General features: G+C 43.5%; 1 long non-coding RNA gene across 3 annotated transcripts in view; it reads left to right on the top strand.

Moving 5' to 3' along the window:
• The window catches only part of LOC106509954, a 34,386-nt gene extending 17,892 nt beyond the window's left edge, over nt 1–16,494 (top strand). Inside the window, exons 1-5 of one of the 3 annotated variants that reach the window (XR_002343105.1) lie at nt 971–5,548; nt 6,476–6,638; nt 7,239–8,661; nt 11,322–11,506; nt 13,873–16,494. This is a non-coding gene — a long non-coding RNA (uncharacterized LOC106509954). Of the gene's footprint in view, nt 1–970; nt 5,549–6,475; nt 6,639–7,238; nt 8,662–11,321; nt 11,507–13,872 lie in introns of those variants that run through there. The other 2 variants (XR_001308004.2, XR_002343106.1) reach the window with 2 other exon arrangements.

Below are 21,656 nucleotides of genomic sequence, written 5' to 3' on the forward strand. Positions count from 1 at the left end.
AGATTTGTTCTTTGTCCTGAAACTTTGGTGACTTAAGTAAACTATGAGAAAAATTGTAATTTTTCTTCCTCAGGACCCAGAACAGTGCTTAGAACAAGGTAAATAATCAGAGAATGTGTGTCTTAAGTTACACTGAAGAGGTGGCTTATTGATTTGACTTGTTTATAGGTTTGACAGGGAAAAGAAAGAGGAAGGGAAGGCTAATTTAAAGCCAATAATAATAATAATAATAATAATGATAATGACAATGATAATGACGATGATGACAACGATGATGAACTCCCTTCAGGCGGGGGACACATGTTTTCTGACCCTATACATGACATCTATGAGCTTGGCTTGGCGCGGTGGTGATGGGAGTGAAGTAGGAAGAGACACCTCGAGAAGCACAGTGGAGAAAGAATGGAGCAAGACCACAGAAGGATCGAAGTGAACCAGGCTATTGACCTGAAGACTGGCAATCAAACTGAGAGTCAAAAGACGGATGTTCTAGGTCTGCTTCCTTCTCTTCTGTGATGCTGCTGGGTCAGCCACTTAATCCTCGTGGCCTCAGCTCCCCCATATGCAAAGTAGATATAACGATACTCTGCAGGGTTACTGCAAGAATTATTATTGCTATTGTTATTTTAGTTTTGCTGTGTGTGTGTGTGTGTGTGTGTGTGTGTGTGTGTGTGTGTGTGTGTGCTTTTTAGGGCTGCACTCGTGGCATATGGAAATTCTCAGGCAAGGGGTCAAATTGGAGCTGCAGCTGCCAGCCTACACCACAGCCACAGCAACGCAGAAACCAGCCTCATCTGTGGCCTACGCCACAGCTCATGGCAATGCTGGATCCTTAACCCACTGAGAGAGGCCAGGGATCCAACCCACATCCTCGAGGGTACTAATCAGGTTTGCTATCTCTGAGCCACGAAGGGAACTCCACTATTGTTCTTCTGAATAATTAACTCCCCTTAGTGCACAACTCAAGGACTAACACCAAAGGAAACTGCTTGCAAAAAGGCAAACTGAGAGGTAAGCTCATTTTGATAGGAGAGGAGAAGGGCCATTCTTAGAATTCTGAATCCACCAAGTGTGTGCAAGGCTTGTCCCAGGAGGCCCTGAGGGCTGGTAACATGTACAAAAGAACACTGTCTTCTCAGAGTCTGCTTGTAATCTTGCCTAGGCTCACGTGTCACTTTAAAGGGTTAACAGGAAACTAGATATCATCTTGTCAGCCTTCCTGATCTCTTCCAGCTGGAAGTAATCCTGCTGGGCTGTGAACCCCCAGCCCTCCATCTGTCCTTTTCTTGCAGCACCTTCTCATTGCACAGCCTGGATGTTAATGCACATGGCTTATCTCCTCCCTAGAAGGTAAGCCCCTTGGAAGCAGGACCCAGGGCTTTGTTCTGGATGATAAATCTGCAGAGTCCAGCCCACACATCGACTGTCACATTTCTACACGTAATAGTAGGAATTCATTCAATGCTGGCTGAGTAGATGGGTGGATGCATAGACCAATAGAGGGAGAGATGTACCATCAGTCTTGTTCAGTCCTGAATCCTGAGGCCTCACAAACAGCCTTGGCAGGTGACAGACAATCAACTCACATCCGCTCATGGAACGGACAGAAAGATGCCCAGTCAGTCTTGTTCTCACTGATTCTCTAGGGCCCAGGACAGGGCCTGCCACTTAGCAGACACTTAAGAAATAGATACTGACTGGCTTATTGTGTTTCCGAACTGCCAGAAACCAACTCGCATAGAAAGAAATGATCACAAGGTGGTTTTACTTAAGGCATTTTTCTCCAAAAGAGAATGACCCTAGGATCAGTATGCGTCACTGGCTTTTACCTGAGCTTCTAGTCTGTGGTCTAGAGTGGGGGTTGAGAGCCCACAGGCCAAGTCCAGTCCACTGCCACCTGCCTTTGTAAATAAGGATTTATTGGAACACAGTCATGCCTATGTATTTGCATACTGTCTACAACTGTTTTCATACAATGAGAGTTGTGAATGGAGACCGCATGCCCTGCAAGGCAGAAAATGTTTACTCTCTTGCTCCTATAGAAAAAGTTTGCCCACCTCTGTTATAGAAAGCTGGTATCACAACCCAGACAGCTGTCCTTTCATGAGCTGCTGTTTGCCCCAGTCTCATCATGAGTGGCCAGTATTTTCGAGCCTTTACTGTGAAAGGAAGGGCCCTAGTGTGTCGCTTTCTTGGGAGCAGTGGTGGTTTCCACGTGCTGCTCCCCTTTTTCTTCCCATGGGCATCTCAGTTCTCCTCACCTCAGTCAGGTGTTCATCTCTGAAAACCATCATGTCTTTCCTATGTAGATTTTCCCAGGAGGAAAAAGAAAAAAAGAACTTTAGCCCAAACTAAGTATAATTTGCAGAGAATCCAGAGAAAGGGCATATGAGGTTATGAAATGTGACTTGGAATAAAACTGGCCTCTTACGTAACATAGACGGAGAAGACATGGTCCCTGAATTTAAGGTCATAGTTTCTGAGGAACCAGGCATGACAACCACAACTGTCATGCAGGCCAGATCGACAGCGCAGCTTCTGGAGCTTAGGATTCAGGACCCCTCGCACGTGTGGACCCCTTCCGGGGCACCTACTAACAGGTTCACATGACCCATATGTTCTTGTAAAACTTGCAAGAGGAAGATATCTTAAGCCAAGTAAGTTGTGTCCCATTTCTGTTCTTTTCTCCTTAAAGAGGAGCCTCTAAAATTGCATAAAGCTTCATGTCCCATATCTCCTGGATCTTCCCCCAATTCTATCACAATGGGACATTGCTCTAAGGGGGTATACCCAAAGTCTGAGACAAAAAGCCCCCAAGGGTAACTGGAGGAATTTGAGAAAGGTGACATGTGGCCTAAGGTTGAGCAGGATTTCTCGAGGCAAAGAGTGACACTGATGGAGGAAAGGAGTGAGGCAGGGATGGAGCTTTCTTTGCTCCAGGCAGGAGGAACAGCATTTGGGGTGAGAGTGCCTGACATGTTTGGGGGCAGAAAGGTTCAGGACATGGTATGGGAATGGCGAAAGAAAAAATGCTTCAAGGTAAGATCGATGGAAAGGTAAGTTTAAATTTTTTTTTTTTTTAGCAGAAAATGAAAATGGGGAAGAAGTAGTGTCTACATCAGGGGTCTGTATTTTCTTTTCTGGTGATAGGGAGCTGCTGAAGAATACTGAGTGGGGGGTGGCATGATTGCACCTTATCCTTAGAAAGATCCTTTCAGCAATCCTGGGAAATCCCCAGTGACCTTGGCAACAGAAGACCCACTTAGAAGAAAGATGACATATTGCTGCCTTCACGACTACAGCAGGTGGAAGGGCCAGGCAGCGGGACTCCCAGATCTTCTCTAAGTTTTCAGCTCAGCTACCTGGGCACAAGAGGGGAAGAAAAGACAGATGCCTCTTCCCTTTGCTTTCCTTCCTCTGACCTCATCATTGGCAGTTCTTTCCAGGAAAGCTTTCCAATGCTGTAGCTTCTCTCAAATTATGAAGCCAGCTTTCCTGGGGCTCCCCTGCAGTTTAGCCACAAGGAATGAAGAGCCTCACAACCAAGAGCACTGCCACAGCATCACCCTGTGGCCAGAAGGGTGGGTGGGGCCCGTGAAGAAGCCAGACAGCCACGGCAATGCAGATACAATGTGTACTCAAAAACCTCAAAGAGAAAAAGGCTTTTTAAGTCATATTTTTGAGCCTAGAGAAGTTCAGGATGTGATTCTTCCATTAACACGAGTCCTTGTTTCCAGTTCTGTCCCCTCAAAATCATCGGGAAAGGTCACTTTGTCCTTGTCCCTCTCCCCACTGGCCCTTCAGAGCACCTGCTCCACAACTCCCTATAATGGTCCCACATCTCTGCCCTCACTAGCCCAGCTTCGTAAAACTTCGATGAGAATATTACATAAAACAGCTTACCTTTCATCTCATCCTCCGGGTCCCTATCACCTCTCTGACCTGGCCGATTCTCCTCCTTCAGGAATACATTTCATCCTGCTCCTTTACCTGGCTCAGGTGTGGCTCTTTCAGGAAAGCTTGGACTCTGGTGGCCTCCTCCGTGTTCCCATCAATGCCCCACTCAGTCCTCTTCGCTGAGGTCTCTTTGCTTCCGCTGCCTCTAGTTTCTGGGAAGGGCCTGTCTTCTTCCAAGGCCATTTCCCCTGCCTAGAACACCTGCCCTCCTGACTTTGCTTCCCTAGCCACTCTTACCCCTTAAGCCTCATCTGCAATATCATGACCTCAGAAAAGCCCTTCTTGAACCTCCAACCTATACTGTAAACCCCCAACTTATGTCCCATGTCCCCAGTCTATGTTCCTTATAGTCCTTTTCCAAGGCACTTATCTCAGTGCAATTTAGGGATGCAATTCAGTCTGAGCATTAACGTCTTCTTATCCGTCAGGCTAATGGTTTTAAAAGAGCAAGAAAGACATCTGTCCTGTTGACCACGGTATCTGACTAAAGTGGTCACGCTAGGAAATCAATATCTGTCAATGAGCAGAGTTGACTTCATTCTTTAACTTATAATAATCACGTTGGGGGTGGATCCGTTTTCTGAGACAGAAACCAACTCTTCACCAGTTCGCAGCACAGAAGATGGACGTGTGTATTAATTAGGCTTTCCTCTGGGAATAGGACGTTATCCTACTCAAGACAAAAGAGCAGCACCAAAGAAGAGGGAGTTTATCTGGGTGAAAGTTAAAGCATCGGTTTGTTTAATCAAGAGAAAGTCATTTGTCCCCACTTCTTCCCCAAACAACAAAAAGGAACCCAGGGTATTTATTGTGACCCAGCTTAGAGCCCAAATCCCAGCCCTGGAACCGTGCCATTCCCTAATAGACAAAATTAGGTTAAAAGAGCAGGGGTGGTCACATGGTTTCAGATAACGGTCCTATATCTAGGAGTTTTGTTCCAAATATAATCAGATTCCAAAGACCTATGAGAGTTTATTTATTTATGAAAATGAGGACCCAGCGTCTTCTGAAGCCAGTGTGTTAGCGCAGTGGCCCGTGTGCAGAGCAGTGTTACTCTGAAAAAATAACAACGAGGCTTCTTTGACCCGGGAAAGTCACAGCCTGAGAGGCTTATTTTTGAAGCAGCATTTATTTTCTGCTGCTTTAAAACATGCTCCCCTCAGGAATAACCTTCTGGCTGCCCCAGAAATGCTGATCCGCTGATTGTGTGATGTCGGCCCTCCTGTGCACCAATAGGGAGCTCAGCCCCCACAGCAGGGGGGCAGCCAGCCCCCCCTTCTCATTCCCCATCTCGTTCTTTTCTGAGAAATGAAAATTCTTCCTGAGAAGAGAGGAATGAAAGAGATATAGAACACGCGCTGGAGTCGACAGGTCTATTTCCAAAATGAGCAGGGAGGAAATCTAGCAAAAACATTTACACTTTTTTAAATAAATTTTTTTTCCCAGCCCCCACTTCAAGCCCCTTCCTGCTCAAGTTCATGTTTGCTGAGGCCTCTTTTAGTCAGCCCTACTTCCTGGGCTGCTTTCAGAAATAGAGAGAGGGGAGCTTAACAAATGCTTCCGTGTTTGCTTTTGAATGAAGCAAGGACAGGTAAGAAGGGACCATTCACAGGAGCACTGAGGAGCCAAAATAGCAGGTGGTGGCTGGGCGGAAAGAAATAAAACCCCAGAACATTCTGTCTTCGGGATCCTGTTATCTCCCCTTCTGATCAGAACGTGACTCCTGATTGATTTTGAGGAAAGTTCCAAAACCCCAGGCTATTTGCATCCTTCCGTTTTCTCACAGTGATCGCTCGAGTGTGTCTGGTCATATGGCTTCTGACTTACTCAGATTCCTAGTTCCTCTTTCTCAGGTGGAGACCTTCCTAAGCTCTTGAAATAATTTCTCCTTCTGGGGAGTACTTGGAATCAACCCGCTCGTCCCGTGCGAGCATCTTACATGTGTTCGCCCAGGGTGGGGACCGGGCCATTCCCTTCATCCTAACTACACGTGTATATGTAGCAGCGCAGCACAGGTCAAGTCCAAAGATGCATGTCCAAGGCCTCTGCAACTTGGGCATGTACCTTACCTCTCTGGGACACAGTTTTCCTGTCTGCAAAATGGGATAGCCATCTCTCACTTGCTACTTTACCAGGCAGATGTGGGGACCCAGCGAGATGATGGGTGGGGCGGTATTCTGTAAACTCCACATCTCTCTAACGCAGACCAAGTGCGTGTGTGATGAGACGAAGGCGCTCATCTCGATCCTGGCTGTGCGGCAGAATGATGTGGGAGGCCGTGAAAAATGCTGATGCTCTGGCATTATTTTCACAGACGGGGGAGGGGCTGTTAGGGGCCATTTCTTAGAATGCCCCCCCTTTTTTGCTTATGCTATAAACATTTGTGAAAAGCTTCACTTTGGGTTCCATTATATGTTTTCATGTCTCCGTTTCCCCTCTGGTACCTACACATTATGAACTCAAGTATTGGTGTCACTGATTCCTTATCACCTTTCCTTGTGTCTTTGCATCCTTTCAGATGACGTGCCGTGAAGAATGACAGTTACACCGCAAAATATCAGCCCCGAACATGAAATCCTTCCTTAATGAAGTTATTAGCTCATTGATAATTAAGGATCTTCTTCCATGTCATCGGGATTGGGAACCATAATGAAGTGCTTTGGATATACAAGGTTGTGTGGGTATGTATGTATTTCCTTTTTAAAAAATATGTGGTCAGGTTTGGGAACTGCTAGGAAATTAAAAAAAAAAGTTGTGGAGGTTGAGAGAAAGGAGAACCTATGGATTGGAATGTGTAGAAAGGAAAAACCTTGAAGGCAAACACCGGAATCCAAGTGGCTGAAGGGACTTTTCTAAGGAGAAATGGCATGAGGGTGGGGTGAAGAAAAGTGACAGGAGGGAGCTGGTAAGGTCATTTAATCACCAAGCACAGGGATTCTGGAAGGCAGCACCTCCTCTAGGAAGCCTGAGGGCTCTAAGTGTCTCTCCTTGGGGACTTCATAATACCTGCGGTCTCTATGTCACTGTGCTGCCACATCGTATTATAACTGTCTGGGTGTGTGTGTGACCTGGTGCACCATGAGTTTTTCGAGGATACAACTGATACCTATCCTCTCTGAATCCCGGGCACAGAGCAAGGCGACTGGCACAGACAGACTTAACGCATGATGGTTGACTAAATGACAGGTATTAGGCTTTTGCTAAGGATGTATTTTAGGTTTGACTCTGCTGCTATTGAATGGGATGCCTAAAACCAGCTTTTTTGCCTCTTTGGGTTTCAGGATGCTCCTGTTGTGTGATTTGATGAATCTCGGAATTCAAGTATTTGTGTAGCACTGGGTCTAGAGAGAGGCTGACATTCAGTGAAGTACCAGGTTCAAATAATTAGAAGACTTTAATTCAGGTCAGTGCTTTTCAAACTTTAGTGTGTATACTAAAATACCTGGGGATTTTGTGAAAATGCACATACTACTTCACTAGCCATGGGGCAGGAGGTGCTGCGATGCTGCATTGTTAATAAGCTCCCTGGTGATGTCAATGAGCTCAGCCAGTGGACCACACTGGAATCGAACGTACTCCCAGGTGAGGGGGAAGATGCTGCTGGCCCACGAATCACACTTGGGAGTAACAGGTCCTTGGGCTATATCTGCATGATTCTGAAATGACCTGAAAAATTTCACTCCACAGCCTTAAACAAGGGATTAAAAACAATTCTTTGTGGGCTAAAAAAATAAGATTCTGAGCATCAAACATGGTCTCTAATCCCATCTCTATTCCTTCCTAACCATGTTACCTCAAAATTCTTCATCTTAGTGTTCCGATCTATAAAGTGGAATAATAACCTTTATCTCAATTAGGAAGACTCACGGGGCACGAGAATTCAATAGGCGATGTTGGCACTGCGATAGCATGCGGGTAGTGCTTAACACGGGCTAACTCGCCTTCTACTGACACAGCAGCTCCGGAAGTCAAGACGTCTCAGGAATTGTAGGTTTCTTTTCCTCTTCACACAGAGGAAGAAGTTAAGCTGTATGGGAAATACAGTACCTTTCACTTCCTTTCTTCAGGGGCATGAAACCCCCAGGTGTGTCTGGGTACAGAATCAGTGGGAAGAAAAGAGTAAAAGCGAGAAGCTCTCGGAGGGCGCTGACTCACTCTCCTCAGGGAAAAGCAGTCGACCTGTGAAGCTTTGCAGGGAAGATGCTAAGGCCAGTTTGGGGGAAACGTGAAGTGAAAAAGACAAGAGAAAGACACAGGAACTTCCCCTACTATTTACCACCTTACAATGCAAGCCTTCTCTCTTCATTCTCTGCTTTCAGTACTGAGCTCCGAGTCCTGCTAGACTAATATTTAGACACATTTTGCTTTGATAATTAGGATGAAGGGAATAGGACAACTTCATATTTGGGGCTCCTGGAAGATCAGATGTGAATACAGATATTAGATCTGGATCCGTGTGTACCGTGGGTCCCATGGAGCAACCTCCATAGTCATTTCTCAGGCTCCTAAATCAGGAGCTTCAAAGGTAACTCCTGGGGTGATTTTTAGTGACTTTCCATCAGTGTGGGTGTAATTGGCATTGTCAGTTTTCCACTGGCTTCTTTGTATAGTCTTCTGGTTTCCAGGTATCCACTGGACTTGAGCTGACCCTAGACTGATCTCATGGCATCTTTGGGGGACCTGAATCAACAGCTTCCAGCTCAGGTGTGTGCATGCTCCATATTTAGCTCTTCTATAGGTTACCCTGGCTAATCCTAATCAGGAGTTAGGAAAACAATCTGATTAGGGATATAATCCTGTGACCATCTGCTTGATTTTTCACTCCCAGCAGGAATTTGCATTTTAAAAGAGGAGCTTCCTAACATAAATGAGCCTTTCATTTTGTGAGTTACTACAATGACTGCTCGCTGTACAAATTCAGGGAATTGGAAAGCATACGAATGCACAAGCCTAAATTTTGCCTTCTGAAGATCTACATTAGACCTTGGGCATCTCTAGTTTAGAAAGGTTTCCAGGTGATGCAGATGCCCAGTCAGAGTTGTAAATTCCTGTCTATTGGTGAGTAATTGCGGGATATTAGAAGTTACTCCTTTGTCCATGCTTGACTGAAATATCCATTCAGTTATCCATGGCTGTGTAATAAAAAACCCCAAGACTTAATGAATTATGCAGAAATGACTGAATAGTTCTCAGGATTCTATACACCGCCTGGGCTCAGCTGAGTGGTTCTTCTGCTCCACAGAGTATCAGCTGGGTCACTCATTTGGCTGTACTCAGCTGATGTCTGGACCAGGCTGGGAGATCTGAGAGGTCCTCCCTCAGGTCTGGAGGGTCTATTCTCTTCCACGCAGCCTCTGCACGTGAATGGTTTTTCTTTTTATTTATTTATTTATTTTTATTTTCCCACTGTACAGCAAGGGGGTCAGGTTATCCTTACATGTATACATTACAATTACAGTTTTTCCCCCACCATTTCTTCTGTTGCAACATGAGTATCTAGACATAGTTCTCAATGCTATTCAGCGGGATCTCCTTGTAAATCTATTCTAGGTTGTGTCTGATAAGCCCAAGCTCCCGATCCCTCCCACTCCCTCCCCCTCCCATCAGGCAACCACAAGTCTCTTCTCCAAGTCCATGATTTTCTTTTCTGAGGAGATGTTCATTTGTGCTGGATATTAGACTCCAGTTATAAGTGATATCATATGGTATTTGTCTTTGTCTTTCTGGCTCATTTCACTCAGGATGAGATTCTCTAGTTCCATCCATGTTGCTGCAAATGGCATTATGTCGTTCTTTTTTATGGCTGAGTAGTATTCCATTGTGTATATATACCACATCTTCTGAATCCAATCATCTGTCGATGGACATTTGGGTTGTTTCCATGTCCTGGCTATTGTGAATAGGGCTGCAATGGACATGCGGGTGCATGTGTCTCTTTTAAGTAGAGTTTTGTCCGGATAGATGCCCGAGAGTGGGATTGCGGGGTCATATGGAAGTTCTATGTATAGATTTCTAAGGTATCTCCAAACTGTTCTCCATAGTGGCTGTACCAGTTTACATTCCCACCAACAGTGCAGGAGGGTTCCCTTTTCTCCACAGCTCCTCCAGCACTTGTTATTTGTGGATTTACTAATGATGGCCTGAATGGTTTTTCTTAAAGCATGGTGGTTTCAGGACAATGACAGGTCTTACACTGTTACTAGCTTCAAGAAGGAAAGCAGGGAGTTCCCGTCGTGGCTCAGTGGTTAACGAATCTGACTAGGAACAATGAGGTTGCGGGTTCGATCCCTGGCCTTTCTCAGTGGGTTAAGGATCCGGCGTTGCTGTGAGCTGTGGTGTTAGTTGCAGACGTGGCTCGGATGCCGCGTTGCGGTGGCTCTGGCGTAGGCCGGTGGCTATAGCTCCGATTAGACCCCTAGCCTGGGAACCTCCATATGCCGTGGGAGCAGCACCCCCCCCAAAAGGAGAAGCAGAAGCTTCCGTGCTTAGAAGTGGTACAGCATTACATCCACTATATGCCTCCCCGGGGGCTTAGGTGGATACAACACAGATGGCATGTTTTGATGGACAGAATGACAAGTGCATACTGGGAGGGAAGGAATAGGTGGTATCATCTTTGGATACTGCTGACCACAGCATCTTCCTGCCTAAAGAACAGGAATCTGAAACATAGCACCTACCTCTGAAGACACTAAACAAAATGCACAAAATGTCTATTTGGACCAGAAGGAGCATTTGAGACTGTCAGTGGCTGTCTTCAAGGGTTCAGAGAACTGATGTGATTCCCTCCTCTGCTATATTTCTGGAAAAGCAGTTCACCGACCAACTCTAACTAGAGGAAACTTGGGCTGACACTGAACATTCACTTCGTGCTTTCCCAAAGCCTAAGGGAGCTTTGTGGAAGGGAGGCATGATCAAATGGAAAGAACATGGCTTTGAGCCTAACAAAGGGTTTAGACTCCTCCGCCTGCCAGGTGAGACTTTGGGTGGGTTACTTTCCTGAGCCTCCGCCTTGTCCTCAGAATAGTGCCCATGGGACCTTTTCTCAGGCCTTTTGTGACAACTACACGGTGATGATATATGCAGGTGTCAACTGAAGTGTTTAACAAATGTTGTATCTATTGCACTCAGCAACATTTCTCGTTCTTTAAAGACCTCACTTTGCGAAAATACTGAAAATCACAGGGAAAAGAAAACATTCTGTCAGATACTTAGGAGAGAAGGAGAGGAGAGAGAGCAAGGAGCTAGGTAGATATTTAATGAGTAAGGACATTTAATTTACAAGGTAGAGGTTCATTTGTTGGGTGAGTCACCCGAAAGAATGTCTGATATTGATAAGCATCTTGTGTACTTTCATTTTCCAGAACAGTGATTCCACCTCTCTTGGAACAGTCATATCTGCTGAGAAGTTTAAGGAAGGAACCTTGAGAAAGCATCAGAGGTGGCTTTGGAGGTGGAATCTGAAGAAACTAGAGGAGAGAAGAAAGGAAGAATGGATTACAAAAGATGAGCAAGATGCCTGGAATTTCACACGTACATCATCTCTTTGGTAATGAAGGGGAAATCCCAGGATGCATCACTGCCCCAGATAGGCCAGTGCATCCCTGACCTATTGAAACGAGATAGTGGAAAACAAGGACCGAATTATTTCCCAAAACACCCTTTGATTCAGTGTAGAACCCCAGTTTTCCATACTTCCGTCTAGACTGATGCAATTATACTCTGCTTCCTAATGCACAGCTCTGCAGTTAATAGGAACGAAGAATACCCATGATCTGGTCTCTAAGGGTCCCTAAATAGAAATCAGGAGAACTTTTTCCCTATCTAATACGTAATTCTTGGGATGAAAAAGATAACTTACAGGGCAAGAAGGAAGAGGGCTAGGATGAATTAATGTGCATACTGTATGGCGGCTGCTAAGCTGGGTACTTCACCACGTTTCTCTCATTATGTATTTTTATACCAACGATGCAATAACAGCACTGAGAAATAAAATATTGCCTGCCATATCAGTAAACAAAAGATGTCACAGTCATCAAAGAGTGCAGCCACCTCCAAGGGTCAGCAGGTGAGCCCTGAGAGAGCTCAGGAAGGAAAGAATACCTCCTATCTAGCAGCCAGCAGACTGCAGCTACTCCCAAGGTGAGGCCTGAAGAAATTCAGGAGAAACTAGGGATCCAGGCCCCAGAGAGCTGAGGTGCATATCGAAGGAGTGATTTCAGAGCCCAGACCCAGCATCTCTCCATACTTGGAAAAGTGCTAAATTCCTTGACTTGAGATGTCTAGTTTTCTGTTATTGGCAATGCTCTTTTGTTCCTACTACCTGCCCTTGGTTTCAAAACTCCTATCTAGCTTCCCCTTTGCCTCCTCAGAGCAGCTTTCTCAGGATTACTTGAAATGCTGCCACTGAGCTGAAGTCCTCATTTTTCCCTGAATAAAACTTAGCCCTCAACTTTTAGGTTGTGCATATATATTTTTTTAGTCGACAGCACTATTAGCCATATTTTATGAGGCATAAACTGAGGTTTAGAGAGAAGGTCAGTCAGGTAAAGATGAATTTAGGAGTTCCTGTCGTGGTTCAGTGGTTAACAAATCTGACTAGGAACCAAGAGGTTGCGGGTTCAATCCCTGGCCTTGCTCAGTGGGTTAAGGATCTGGCATTGCCATGAGCTGTGGTCCTGCATTCGCAGAAGCAGCTCGGGTCCTGCATTGCTGTGGCTCTGGCATAGGCTGGCAGCTACAGCTCCAATGAGACCCCTAGCCTGGGAACCTCCATATTCCGTGGGTGCAACCCTAGAAAAGACAAAAAAAAAAAAAAGATGAATTCAAAGTCCAAAGTGTTCATTCAATCAGAGCCTTTGTTATGTAAAAGTAAGATAAAAAAATCCAAGATGTGTCATAAGTCTTTTTGCCTCAAAGAGAAAAACCTAGTAGAAATATAACCTGATAAAGTTGACTCTTTCAGAATGTGTGGCAGAAAATTTTGACAAAATTTTAGAAAGACAAAGGTAATCTGAAGGATTCAATTAGGTTTGATTTAATATATGCAAGGAGCCTACCAATAAATAATACTAACCACTCTCTTCACCCAATTGTCAACTGCAAAACCCCAGTACATATTTGGTCACAATAAAAAATGCTACTTTAAAAATTCCCAGAAAGAGGGATTTTTAAAATTATAATTTTCTTTTTTTACGTTGCAATTTTCTTTCCATAATTTAGGAAACCTAGGAATCAAAGACCAAATTCATAGAATTTGCCCAACAAACAGAAAAATAAAGCAAATAGTTCTATAAAGCTCAACCACTGGAAAAGTATAGGATACTCTTTGACATAAACCAAGGAGCAAAGAAGTAAAATAGAAATTAAATCTTATCTAGGAACCCGTGAAAAGATGATTACTTGTTATCAAACCTATGGGATATCAACCTATAATTAGAGGGGAATGTATAGCCTAACACGTTTTTGTTATTTCATTGAAAAGGAATGAATACTTTCAATTAAGATTCCAGGAAAAAAAAGACACGTAAACCATAAGGGAATATGTGGGAACAGACAAATGCAAGAGGTGAAATTCATGACATAGAAAACAGTACAGTAGAAAAGAGAGAGAAGCAGATCCTGGTTCTAGGAAAAGACCAAGGCAGGAAATTAATCATGGTGAACTTGATGAAGGGGAAAAAAAGGGTTCACTTCATTTGCTCTGGGGCACAGAGTGGAAAATCTATAATTAAAGTCTTGCCTGTTTGCATCCAGAGCCCTGTCTAAATACAATATTCACAATGAAAAGGATCAAGACAAGTAGGATGTTAATAAACTGACTTGAAGATGGTGATCAAGGTTGTTCAACATTTCCAAGGTACACGGGCTATAAGAAGTTCAGATGACCTACATCCTTCTTCTTTTCCCTCGCAGGGTCACAGAGAAAGCCATGCTTGATTAACACTGAGGATTCGCGTGTGACCTATGGCTGGTGTCCAATGACTTCTCCCATTTTCAGAACACTTCTGTAATGTTTCCGTCAGTGGTGAATATATGACATCCAAGGAAAGGTGAGGCCCTGACACTAAGAGGAATACAATGACCAGTCCAAGAGGACAACCCAGAACTGGACTTCTGGGGCCTGACTGAACTGGATTGAGGTATCGGACACGCTTTTACAGAGGCTATTTAGGAGGTAGATTTTATGAGCCTCATTTTGCCAATGATAACACTAGGGCACAGAGAGGTTCAGCAACCCGCCCAAGGCCACACAGCCAGGAAGGAGCAGGATCTGACCCCAGGCTGCCTGACTCCGGAGCCCATGCTTGCAAACATTCGTAATCCCTGCTGAATGATTTCAGCTCTCCTGCTGTCTTCCCCCACCTCACTGTCTCGCGATGGACGTTCACATTTCCCGGCTGGCCCAGAAGCTGCGATAGGGTGTTATGAGCTGTTAGCTTAAGAGGGGTGAAGCCCTGTGAAAAGAAAACACACTTGCTCCCCTTCCTCAGCTGCGCTGGTCTTTCCTCCAGCTGATCTTTCTCCTGTTATATAAATGGAATGTTATACAAATGTTTCCACCATGAGTTTCCTTTCAAAAGATGAATAAAAGAATGAGGCGTTTTGTTTTCCTTTGTTCCCTGGTAGCACCTATGTTAAGAATTTGTGCTTAAAACATGACTCACTAATTCTTGGAGCAAAGCACAAGGAAGTGAAGGGATCTGATGTTTCTCTGAGATGTAGGCTTGAGCTTGTGTGGGAAAGAAGCAACTGGAACGGCTTAGGCACAGTTTCATTCAAGAATACAATGCTCCTGCTCTTACCTCTTCCCCAACAGCTCCTAACATGACTGTTGTGTTCACGTAGCCCCGTTCGCTTTCTTGTATCATTGTCAAATATTTCAGGCAAGTGATATCTAGTTCCCTTGCGTGTGGGCGTGTGCCGAACTGTTTGAGTTTATAATTATTAACTGAATCATTGGTTTGTTGTTTGATAGGCAGTTTGGTTTGGGAACAGTTATTTACAGAACAAAAGCAGGAGGGAGGTGGTTTAAATATGGTGCATGGTAAATAAGCTTGAGAAGTACCTAATTTTTGTGGACTTAAGTATAATAAGCTTTCAACTAAGCCTGAAGCATTTTAATTCCCTGAGCCTATGCATGCTATGGGCAGGCTTTATCCCGTTGGAGGAGTGAGATCTGAATCTTAGCACACAGAAAGACATTCTCAGAACCTGCTTTCTAGAAAGTGAGCCATGTGGGCCACTTCCACTTCCTCACCCCCTCCAGCCCCAGTCATTTGATTGCCTGGAATGTTGGTTTTATAATTCGCTGGCTCCAGGGAGCTGCCTGAATGTCCGTGAGTCAGCTTGCTGGCTACTGGGGGAGCCAAAGCAGGCTGCCTGGGTGCACAGAATGTTTTCTTTGGAAGGAACCCTCTTCCTTGAATTCCTTTTCTTTGCAGGAGACAATGAGGAGTGGGAAGTCACTTTGGGTGTGACTGTTTATCTCTCTTCTTTCCTATTCATTGCTCAATACCTTCAAAAACATCGGTCCTCGGGCAAAGACGCATTTGGGGAATCAGCTAGAAGGACATCCCAGAGGCCATCCTTTCTGTTCCTTGACAAAATCTCTCCCAATAGCCTCTGCTTCTCTATCCATAGATCCCCAAGTGTGTCAGGGAACATCTACTGTTTCCTCCCGACAATTGTGGCACAGACTGAAAATCAGGGTTGTCATCAAGTTTTCCCTTGTTATCAAAATTATATCACTCTTAGATACTTTAGCATCCCTCCCGCTGAACCAGGCTCAACAGTCACCTGGATTATCATGATTGCTGTGCTGCTACAACCACCATTACGGAACCCTCCCACCTCCACCATCACTGGCACTACCCCTGGCATCACCACAACTATCCACACCATCAGGACCATCACCCTCCAGAACTCAACCACCAAAAACTACCATTCTAGCTGCACCAGTGCCACATTCACCATGACCACGAATAATGGTGCCATCACCACTACCTTCATTTAATTCAGTAGTTATTTACTGAGCAGTTATACACTGATGGTAGCCTGACACTCTAGTAGGCCCCAGAGATATTAAAAATAATATGCCATGATTCCTGCCCTGGAGGACAACGGTCTGTTAGCGGAACTTAGAGAATTGTACGAATGGCAGTTATGCAAACTACAAGGAAATATATGCTGTAGGAGAGATATAAATAAGATGCTGGGTTTAGTTCAAAAGTTTAGTAATTCAGGAGGATCAGCTTAAATGTCACATTTTCTGGTAAGCTGGAAGCTGGGGATGGTTTCAGCTCCAAGTAACGTTAAGAGTCAAGCTAGAATAATGAAGACATAATTATTGCACGTGGCAAGATGTCTAATGCTGGCTCAGTGGCTCAAGAATAGCAGGGCTTTAGGCCACCACTGATGTAATTCTCCTTCCTTTTCATTCATGGCTACAACACAATGATCTCCTATGGCCAATTGAGGTCAAAGTCAGCTAACAGGGGCGGCAGAGTGGAGTGAGACGTCCCTTGTTGAGCCTATCAGCTGTGACAAGGTAGAGAAAACATCTCTCATAAGACCAGCAAAGGCCCTTTCATGTGTCTTTGGCTAGAACTGAGTCACATAGCCACCCTTCACTGCATGGGGAGAGGCCCGGACGGATGGCCTGGCATTTGCGGCCTGTCTAGTGAAGGCAGAAAGGGAAAAGGAAGAAAAGGGACAAGGAAATTGTTGGTTGTTATGAAGGCCAATTACTTGCCAATTACAGAAAAGAACCCTATAGTTCTGCCCAAGGAAGCTTTCTATGATCCTCTGGAAGGTTCTGGGGTTCTTACAACAGCCTGCACCACTGGCTGACAATTTCTTTGCTAAATCACACCCAAATAATGACAAAAATTCTAATAAGCAAAAATGTGCTTAAATATTTGTTGAACGCCTGTCTACCCATTAGAGCTGAAGATTGAGGAGAGCAGGGTCAATGTCTATCTTGCCCATCATTGTAATTCAGCACCTAGCACAGGGTTTGGCAGGCAGCAGACAACTGACATCATTAAATGAACACATGTAAGAGTGAATGAATAAACATGGTCCTTGAGATCTGCTGACATTGATGAAGAAGGGAGGATTTCAACAACGGCAACTTCTGAGATGGATGTGTATGTATGTGTGCCAGAACGGGCCCGTGTATGTATAGAGAGGAATGTGTGTGTGTATCAGATTCTGGTATCTCATTTCTACGATAGTATTCAAAGCATATTTTTTTGTTTTGTTTTGTACTCAGTCTTTATGCTAAAAAAGACCTTTGCACGTATTGTATTTTATTTCCACAGTATGTCACTTATCATAATGGGGACTGAAAAAGTTAAAGTGCTTCAAGGTTAATTTTCTGAATAAGGGTTTGAAAAACTGCAGAGAATCACACAGTATTATTTGCAAGCAAGCAGTAAGCATTTCCACTTTGAATAACCATCCTCTTCCTCTTCCATTTTTTTCTTCTTTTGATTAATTATTGATAATAGTAAGGGAAACGATAAGAGAGCCTTGGGCCTCTTTCAGATATGACAAAACGGTTGTGTATTTTCAAATGTAAATCTCCACAATCAGTTGCAAACTATAAGCAGCAGCAGACAGAGTTTGGTAGAAAGAGAAAAGCTTAGAAAAATAGATAAGAACCTATCTTGCTTTTTTAGGAGTGTCTGAGAGAGATAGAGATCATTTTTATTCTGCAATGTAGTTAAAATGTTTATGATGAAGAATGAGCAATAATGATTCTCTCTACATTTGCTGAAACAAGCTGTTAGATGTGGAGTCATTTGAAGGCTTCTCTGTTCCGGGCACAATCGTGCACACTTTCAATCCCACAACCCTTTTTCCTCCTATTACCATTATGCCGAAGAATATTCTACTGCCATGCCTTACCAGCTCTACACATTCATCTACCCTAAGATACATAAAGGCATCACATGCTTGAAATATTCCTTAAATCTCTCTAGCACCATTTAGTTTCAGTGAAAACTTCTTGTCCATAAACTTTTAAAACTCTGATTAATGAGGGACGAGGGATTTTTGTCAGGGGATTTCTCTGGGGAACTTGGCCCTATAGTTATGCTTAAATTACCTCCAAAACTTAACGGCTTAAAAAGTAGCCCTTTTACGATGTCTATTTTGTGCACCTGAAATTTAGGAGGGCTTGTCTGCTCACTTCTGCTCCAAGAAGCATCCACTGAGAAAGAGGTTGCTCAATGCTACTCCATTTGTGGATGGGTCTGATGACTTAGAACAAAGAGCCACAATAGCTGCATTTATTTCTACTTGTATCTATTCCACGAGGCTGGCCTGGGCTTCCTGACAACATGGCAGCTAGGATTTGGGAGAGAGGAGTCTAAGAAAAAGCATCCATATAGCATACATTCTAGAATCGCAGGCTGAGGCTACAAGGCTCCTTAACATCTTGCCTTGGAAATTACAGGAATTTCTTTCTCAGAAATGTGCTTCTGCTGCATTCTATTGGTCAGTCCAGTTATCAAGGCTATCTCATGTTCAAAGCAGACTTCCCCTCTTAATGGGAGAGGTAGCAAAGGATTTGTAGCTGTCATCAACCTATCAGAGAAGGAATGTCAAGAGCAAAGTCAGGAAATGAGAAAAAAAAGAGGGGCTATTTCTTCTCCCAGAGAAGTGAGTCCTACCGTTGGAATAGAGTATAAGATGCATGGGAGTTAAAACTGGAAAGGCAGAATAGAAGCCTAGAAGGCAAAGATGAGCACTTTGTACTCAACAGAGTAGGAAATGGAGAACTGATGAAAAGATATGGAAACAGGAGGGTCCTGGTCAGAAAAGATGTGGGTGTTGGTGAGGGGAGGTGCTGAGGAGGGGGATAAGGAATGGACTGGAGGTGGGAGACACTGGAATGGGCTCACCCAAGGGGAGGCAACTGGAGAAGTCTGAGGGACATGTTGCTCAGGTCTGAACCTGGTGTTACTGGAGTATGTGGGCCTCTTTCTCCCTACCCGTGTGTGGTCCCTCCCCCTCTCCTCACTGGTAACCACTACTTTGTTCTCTATAGCTGTGTGTCTGCTTCTTTCTTGTTATATTTATTAGGTCGTTGTATTTTTTAGATGCCACCTACAAGTGATACCATACAGTATTTGTCTTTGTCTATTTCACTTAGCATAGTACCCTCCAGGTTCATCCATGTTTTTTCAAATGGCAAAGTTTCATTCTTTTTTATGGCTGACTAGTGTTCCATTGTCTCTTCTTTATCCATCCATCTGTTGATAGACACTTGGGTTATCTCTGTATCTTGAAAATTATAAACTTCTTGTTTCTATAAACATCGAGGTGCATTATCTTTTCAAACTAGCATTTTTTTTTTCAGATATATACCCAGGAGTGGAATGATTAGGTCATATAATAGTTCTATTTTTAGTCTGTTAAGAAACCTCCACACTGTTTTCCGCAGTGGCTGCACCAATTTACATTCACACCAACAATGTACAAGAGTTCCCTTTTCTCCACATCCTCATCAACATTTGTTACTTGTGTTCTTTGTTTTAACCAGTCAATTGTTTCCAAACTCAAGGTGGGAAACTCAGCTTGCACAGGTACCACAGACTAGAATAGTGACTGAAGACATAATTATGTATAGTCTTTGAAAAAACAGAGTAGTACTGGGTTCCTGGGATAATGACAATTCTCTTTTCATAAAAGAAATCTTCACAGAGAAAACAAAAGAACTTAAACAAGAACCCTTTGGTGAAAATGGCCATAAAGCCTTGAAGGCATATTCAAATTCATCATTCATTTATCTGTCTGTCTGCTCCATTTGTCCATACATCTATCCATCTACCTACCCATTTTTTAGCTCCTTTCTTAACAGAAAATCTAGGAATAAGCCTGACCAATGAGAATTTCCTGGGACAAAGGAAGAAGGAGAAAGTTCTCATATTTGTAGAGTTCTGGTAATTAGAGAACAATAGATTCACTTTGGAGAATACTGATGAGAAAATCCAAAGGCTTTTCTAAAATGCATTCTAAAATGCAGAGGTAAACCTAAAGAAAATGTTGGGACCAAGACAATAAAGCCGAAAAGCCAGAGGATTTTTAAAAAAGGACTCTCAGATCTTAGAAGGGTGATATAGGTTAATTCATTCATTCACACGATTATCATTCATTATGTGCTACTAAGTACCAGCAGCATATTATGGATTGAGGGTTCAACCCTGGTGGCTCTGGAGGTTAAGAATCTGGCTGTGCACTGGGAACTAACTATGTCTGGTCACTTATGATGGAGCATGATAATGTGAGAAAATAGAATGTGTATATGTATGTGTAACTGGGCCACCATGCTGTGCAGTACAAAAAAAAATTGTATTGGGGAAATAACAATCAAAAAACAAAAAAAGAATCTGGTTGTGGCAAGGATTCCATCCCTGGCCCAGGAACTTCTACATGCCTCAGGTGTGGCCTCCCCAAAAATAATGAATAAAAGACACTAATGTACTGCCTCAATGGAGCTGATATTCAAGCTGATATCAACAGATAACACACATATTTATATACATATATATGTGTGTATTACATATATATATGTATAAATTTATAAGATTATTTAGAGTGCTGAGAGTTCTGCAGATAATAAAGCAGAGTGATTGATTAAACATGACTGAGCAGGCAATACTAATGGATAACCAAGGAAGACCCTCTGAGGATATTGCTTTTAAGTTAGGATCCCAATGCCAAGTAGAAACAAGGAATTTAAAGAATTGGTAGATAAACATACCAGGCAGCAGCCATAGCAAGTGCAAAGGTTCTGGGCAAATATCTTACACAGGCTGGTGCTCACAAGTAGGCTCATGTGATGGAAGGGTTGTACAAATTCACTTAAAAGGCCAATGGCAGAGGAAGCCAGTTCAATTAGTCATTTATTTGTCCATCCACCATCCATCTATCCAACCTTCATTCACGTTGGGTACCCTCCACATACCAGGAATTGTGCAAGGCATGGGGGCTGCAAAGGTGAACATATCAACAATTTCTGTCAAGTACATCATTGATTCCCACAATTGCTCAGATGAACTGGCGTATGACTGAACATTCACTCTGTTGATAGAGAACCTGAAACGGAGTTTAATGGCTTAACCTGACATCACCCAAGGGGCTAGTGGCAAGGCTTAAGCATTTTAAGCATGCCTTTCTTAATCAGGGAAAGCATGATATATGACCTTTTTTTTTTTTTTTTTTTTTTCCAAACTCTCTTCCTCAGCGGGCTAGCAATTAGAGTGTATCTATTGCTAATGCTTGCTGTTTTAGGTTTCTTTAATTAGAGTATTTTAAATTAGTGTTGTTTTAATTCTACTTATCTCCTGAGACATTCAAGAGGATGAATAACAAATGAAATGATGCATATGAAAGCACTTTCAAACTTATAAGCCTTGATACCAATGTGAGTCATGTATAGTTTTATATTTGAGGATATGGCTTCATGCATTAGCGCTGCTTCGTCCTCAAGGATCTCTTCAGGGAAAACTCGGTGTAAAATAGACTTCTGGATGGATGCGCTATAGACATTTTATATTTTCTTTAAAACAAGGAGACTGTGAGTTCTGAAACTGACCCACAGTGGATGCTTAATAAATATTTGTTGAATGAATAGATGTGATGGAATATACAAGAGACCCATGTGGTAGGTTTTATTCGGGGTGGCT

This window comes from Sus scrofa, chromosome 4 (genome assembly GCF_000003025.6).
Source record: "Sus scrofa isolate TJ Tabasco breed Duroc chromosome 4, Sscrofa11.1, whole genome shotgun sequence".
Classification (NCBI taxonomy): Eukaryota; Metazoa; Chordata; class Mammalia; order Artiodactyla; family Suidae; genus Sus; species Sus scrofa.